Below are 6,981 nucleotides of genomic sequence, written 5' to 3' on the forward strand. Positions count from 1 at the left end.
AACCAACACCTTGGTTCTTCCGGTGCCTTCCTTGCTTGCGTACAATTTCCTCGAATTGCTTACTCCCGGCAAGGCTCTTGTAAACACCTTTCTCTATAATTCCCTTCAATAAGCTATTTTCTTGTTCAAGGGTAACTTGGCTAAGAGAATCATTAGTGGAATCAAGAGAACTACTAGAAGCAACAACATTGGATTTAGCATGATTATTGTTACTACTAGAGGAAGAATCTTTCTTGTTCTTGTTACTAGACTTGACTTGAGGCATGTAAGTAGATAAGAGTAAACGCTTGGCAATGTAAGAAGAACTTTTCTTGCAAAGATCATCATTGATTGCTTTTAAAAACTCATGCTCTTGCTCAAGGTTGAGATTTTTCAAAGCGTAACTTCTCATGAGTCCTTAAAAGTTCTCGATGATCTCCTAAGATAGTTTCATGAGCTAACTTAAGAGTGTTTAGTTCTTTAGTTAGGAGCTCAATCTTCTCCTTATCATTGTCATTCGTTTTATCTTGATTAGCATGATTAATTGACGTTTCATCATAGTATTCATCACTAGAGTTTTCAACAAGTAAATCATCATCACCTAACAAATCATCTTCATCACTATTGAAATCAACATACTTGGGGTGTGATACCTTTGGGCCTTTAGCCATGAAGCATCTTCCAAGTCCTTCATTTGGTGAATCAAATATGTCGTAGAAGTTGGTTGACACAAGTGCTAGACCGGCAACACCTTCATCTTGAGTGTATTCGGAGTCAGAGTGATAGCTTCTCTCAGAGTGATTGTCGGAGTCGGAGCCGGATACCCATTCACCAACATGAGCTTGATGTCTTTGTTTTCTGTAGCTCCTTGATGACTTGTCCTTCCTTTCCGAATCCTTGCTTCTCCGGGATGCTCTTCGTTCATAACGATCATCTCTACTCCTTATCTCTCTTGATGGTGATTCTTCTCTTTTACTTCTTCTTTTTGGAGAATCTTCTCTTCTTTTGTAGGGTGCCGTACACTCATTGGAATAGTGTTTGGGTCTTCCACAATTGTAGCAATTGCGCTCACGACTAGACGATCTTTTGTCATTGTAGGACCTTGACTTGGAGCTTCTTTCCTTGCTTCTACTCTTGTAGAACTTGTTGAAGTTCTTCACCATTAGGATCAATTCTTCATTGAAGGTTTGTTTCTCACTTGATGATGTGGGAGCTTCACATGAGGCTTTGTAAGCACCACTTGACTTGTTGTGGAGATCCTCCTTATCCTTGAGTGACATCTCATGAGCAACAATTCTTCCAATGACTTCCGTTGGCTTGAGATCTTTGTAATTGGACATCATTTGGATCGATGTGCACACGGTACCATATTTTCCATCCAAATCTCTTAGGATCTTCTTGATGATGAATTTGTCGGTCATCTCTTCACTTCCTAAGCCGACAATCTATTTGTGATAAGAGCAAGCCTAGAGTATATTTCAGCGACACCTTCACCATCCTTCATTTTGAACTTGTCAAGTTGACTTTGAAGCACATCCAATTTGGATTCCTTGACGGAGTCGGTACCTTCGTTCATATCAATCAAAGTATCCCAAATTTCCTTTGCATTCTCAAGACGGCTGATTTTGTTGAATTCTTTGGGGCACAATCCGTTGAAGAGGATATCACAAGCTTGAGCATTGTATTGCAGCATCTTCAACTCTTCCGCGGTAGCTTCACGGTTTGGTTCTCTCCCATCAAAGAATTCACCTTGCAAGCCAATACACACAATAGCCCAAACAGCGGGGTTATGTCCAAGAATATGCATTTTCATCTTATACTTCCAACTAGCAAAATTAGTACCATCAAATTAAGGACCTCTTCGGTGGTAATTTCCCTTGCTAGATGCCATACTCTCCTAGGTTGTGAAACCAAGGCTATGACTACCAAAAGCTATGGAAATTAAATCAAATGGAGACCAAAGCTCTGATACCACTTGTAGGATCGAAAGTATGTCTAGAGGGGGGGGTGATTAGACTACTTGACCAAATAAAAATCTAGCCTTTTCCCAATTTTAGTTCTTGGCAGATTTTAGCAACTTAGCACAAGTCAAGCAATCTTAACAAAATTCAAGCAAGCATGCAAAGAGTATATGAGCAGCGGAAAGTAAAGTATGCAACTTGCAAGGATGTAAAGGGAAGGGTTTGGAGAGTGCAAACGCAATAGGAGACACAGATATTTTTGTCGTGGTTACGATAGGTGGTGCTATCGTACATCCATGTTGATGGAGACTTCAACCCACGAAGGGTAATGGCTACGCGAGTCCATGGAGGGCTCTACCCACAAAGGGTCCACGAAGAAGCAACCTTGTCTATCCCACCATGGCCGTTGCCCACGAAGGACTTGCCTCACTAGGGTAGATCTTCACGAAGTAGGCGATCTCCTTGCCCTTACAAACTCCTTGGTTCAACTCCACAATCTTGTCGGAGGCTCCCAAGTGACACCTAGCCAATCTAGGAGACACCACTCTCCAAGAAGTAACAAATGGTGTGTTGATGATGAACTCCTTGCTCTTGTGCTTCAAATGATAGTCTCCCCAACACTCAACTCTCTCTCACGGGATTTGGATTTGGTGGAAAGAAGACTTGTGTGGAAAGAAACTTGGGGAAGGCTAGAGATCAAGATTCATATGGTAGGAATGGAATATCTTGGTCTCAACACAAGTGTAGGTGGTTCTCTCTCAGAAAATGTATGTTGGAAGTGTAGGCACATTTTGATGGCTCTCTCCACGAGTCAAGAGTGGGTGGAGGGGTATATATAGCCTCCACACAAAATCTAACCGTTACACACAACTTACCAATCTCAGTGGGACCGAATCGTTAAACTCGGTCAGACTGATTTAGCAAATAATGTGACCGTTAAGATTTTCAGTGGGACTGACATGCAACTCGGTGGGACCGATATGGTTAGGATTAGGGCATAACGTAATCTCGGTGAGACCGATTACACAAACTCGGTGAGACCGATTTTGGTAATAAGCTAACCAGAGAGTTGGTCAGGCAAACTCAGTGGGACCGATTCGCTCATCTTGGTTGGACTGAAACGTTACGAAAGGGAAACAGAGAATTTGCATTGCAACCTCGGTGGACCGAGATCCCTATCAGTGAGACCGATTTGCCTAGGGTTTGTGACAGTGGCTATGACATCTGAACTCGATGGCGCCGGATAGAAAGAATCGGTGGGGCCGAGTTTGACTTTTGGTTTGCGTCATATGTGGATGTGAGAAAGTTGTTGAGGGCTTTGGAGCATATCACTAAGCATTTTGAGCAAGAAAGCCATTAAGCAACACCTCATCCCTCCTTGATAGTATTGGCTTTTCGTATAGACTCAATGTGATCTTGGATCACTAAAATAGAAAATGTAGAGTCTTGTGCTTTGAGCTTGAGCCAATCCTTTTGTCCTTAGCATTTTGAGAGATCCACTTTTCTCATCCACGCCATGCCAACCATTGAGCTTTCCTGAAATACTTATCTTGAAATAGCATTAGCTCAATGAGATATATGTTGTTAGGAATTACCAAAACCACCTAGGGATAGTTGCACTTTCAGATGTAGAATGGGAAGAAAGATATCCATTGACAGAGGTCTCTGCATTGTGTATAGAAAAATCTGACCATGTACCTCTATATCTAGATACTGGAGATGTGGTAAAAAATGACCCCTTATTTAGATTTGAAAACTCCTGGTTTCGAAGAAGGGTTGGATGAACTTGTTAGTAAAACATGGAGGAACAATGGTTCGAAAAAAATCTAGTATAGAGAACGGGCAATGTAAATTGAGAAGTTTGAGACATGTCCTGAAGGGATGGAATAGGAATAGGAATGCTTGGTACAGAGAGCTTAAAAAAGACATATTAATCAAACTTGATAACATTGACAAAAAATGTGAAACATATGGCCTAAATGTGGAGGACAAAGAAGAACAATTGGATCTCAGAGCCCAACTGGATAGACTATTGGGACATGAGGAGGCCAAATGGAAACAGAGGGCAAAAGTAGATGAATTGATTGGGGGGACAACAATACTAAATATTTTCATGCAAAAGCAAATGGGAGACGGAGGAAAAACAAAATCACAGTGCTGGACCAAGAAGATGGGAGGGTGGAAGGGGAGAAAAACTTAATTGATTATATTACAAACTTCTATAGAAACTTGTTTGGAGAAGCAGATACTTCTAATATTTCATTGTGCATTGAAAATTCCAATAAGATATCCTCAGCTCAAAAAGAAATGTTGACTGGGGAGTTTACTTTGGAGGAAATTAAGACATCTGTTTTCCAGATGGCTCATAACAAATCTCCAGGGCCAGATGGATTTACTGCTGAATTCTATCAACACTGCTGGGACCTGATTAAAGAGGATCTCAAATATATGTTTGATGACCTGTATGCTGGGACCCTAGATATTAAAAGACTAAATTATGGCATCATTACCCTAGTGCCAAAAACAAAAGAAGCAAATCAGACTTAGAAGTTTAGGCCAATATGTTTTTTGAATGTTAGTTTCAATTTTTTTACAAAAGTCTTAATGAATACACTTAATCTTGTGGCTAGCTCAATCATATCTCCAATACAGACAACCTTTGTTAAAGGCATGTATATCATGGAAGGGGTGTTGGTTTTACATGAAGCACTTAATAGTGTGCATGTTAAGAAACAGAGTGCTTTATTGTTGAAAGTGATTGAAAAAGCATATGATAAAATTAAATGGCCTTTTGTGATGCAAATGCTTAAAGGGTTTCCTGACAAATGGATAGACTGGGTAATGAGTACTATTAGAGGGGGTAGAGTGTGTGTCAAAGTTAATGAAAATTATGGTCCATATTTCCCTACTCATAAAGGGTTGAGACAGGGGGATTCTCTGTCCCCCATAATGTTTAATCTAGTAGCAGATGCTTTAGTTATCCTGATGGATAATGCAAGAAAAGCTGAGCTGATTAAAGGTTTGCTGGCTGATACTATTGAGGGGGGAGTTAATATGTTACAATATGCAGATGATACCCTTTTTTTGCTACAAGATGATTATGAAAGTGCCTGTAATTTAAAATACATATTATGTTTGTTTGAACAAATGTCTGGATTGAAAATTAATTTCCACAAAAGTGAGATATTCCTATTTGGGGCAGCTGCTGATAAAAAGCAGGAATACTCCAGAATATTCACCTGCCCCGTGGGAGATCTTCCTATAAAATATCTAGGTCTCCTAGTAGATACGAAAAGAATTAAGAATAAAGACTGGAAACCTTCTGAAAATAAAATGGAAGGCAAATGTGGGACTTGGCAAGGGAGGCTGTTAGCTAGTGCTGGCAGAGTGACACTGATCCAATCCTCATTGACTAGGATCCCATACTTTATGATGTCATTTTATGGGCTGCCCGTGGAAGTAGAAAAAGAATGAATTTCTTCAGAGCTAGGCTATTGTGGCAAGAAAGTAATGACAAGAAAAAATATCACCTGGTAAGATGGGGAGAGGTTTGTAAACCTAAAGATATGGGTGGTTTGGGTATACATAATCTAGCTTTTATGAATAAAGCTCTATTATGCAAATGGTGGTGGAAGCTTTATAATACAGATGGGGTGTGGTAGAAGATTTTGAGATATAAATACATTAAAAAGATTTGCATCACCAGTGTGAAAAGTAGAAAAGGTGATTCACAATTTTGGGGAGAATTAATGAAACAAAAAACTTTTTCTTTTCCTTGTGTAAGTTTGAAATTGCAGACTGGGAAAATACCAGATTCTGGGAAGACTGGTGGATTGGACCTAAAGCTTTAAAAGATAGTTACCCACCCATTTACAATATATGTTTTGATAAGGAAAGGTCGGGGGCTCATGTTTTAAAAAAAGGGCTTGACAAAATTAGCTTTAGAAGATTGTTATGTGGGAAATCCGTGCATCTATGGGAGCACATAAAAGAGGTATGTGAGAGTGTGACGCTTGATGTAACTCAAGACAAGATCAAATGGACCTTGTCTGGGGATGGTAAATACTCTGTTAAAACTTGCTATAGATACTTGATCCAAGATGGGCTGCATTATCCATACAAATTCCTATGGAAAACAAAATGGCCTCCAAGGGTCAAGGTCTTTTTGTGGCTATTACTAAGGAAAAGTATTCTTACCAAACAAAACTTGAAAAAAAGAGGATGGCAAGGGGATACAAAATGTTCCTTTTGTGGCTATGTGGCTAAAATGTTGTGGATGGTTATGAAATGCTCTTTTGACATACATGATGTTCCTGATAAAATTAATGATATATTTGGTAGATGGATAAACAAATTTGAGAAAAATGATAAGAACCTTATGACAGTTGGTATATCAGCCATGCTTTGGACAATGTGGAAACTGAGAAACATACTAGTACTTGATAATCACAGGGTTATTGATCCTTGTGTTCCTGTAAATTTGATCATTAAGAATTTGCATGAATGGTTTGTGTTGCAGAAAAACCAAGGAAGAATAGATCACATGAAGGAGGGCGTAAATCAAGTTGAGCGGGTGGCTACGGAGATTTTCAGAGCGACGCGTGGATGGGCGACTGGAGTTTCAAGACTAGGAGGCTCCTGAAGATCATACTACGCTGAAGCCTACCTTCTGTGTGCTGCCTTTTGCTCTTCTGTTTTTCTCCTTTCGTTCCTTTTGGGTTGTGATCGGAACTTCTGGCCCTTGTTGGCTGTGACTTTAAATCCTTTATGTAATAGCAAGTAGAAACTTAAACGCTAGCTATGTTGGCTTTCTCCGGCGCTTTTAGGCGTTGGGGATTTAGCCAATCTTGACATATTGCTGTGTGGGGGGGAGGGAGGGATGGATCCTTTCTCCAACATAGCAAAAGTCAGATTGTTGATGCGAAGTTCGGTCGTGGAGTCTGTAAGCAACTGGTTTCTTTAAATGAAATCGGAAGGGCAAGCTCTCTTTTATAAAAAAAATAAAAAAATGCTCTGAGCACATGCTGCACATCCACCTCCA

The sequence above is a fragment of the Triticum dicoccoides genome, chromosome 5B (genome assembly GCF_002162155.2).
Source record: "Triticum dicoccoides isolate Atlit2015 ecotype Zavitan chromosome 5B, WEW_v2.0, whole genome shotgun sequence".
In the NCBI taxonomy this organism is placed as follows: domain Eukaryota; kingdom Viridiplantae; phylum Streptophyta; class Magnoliopsida; order Poales; family Poaceae; genus Triticum; species Triticum dicoccoides.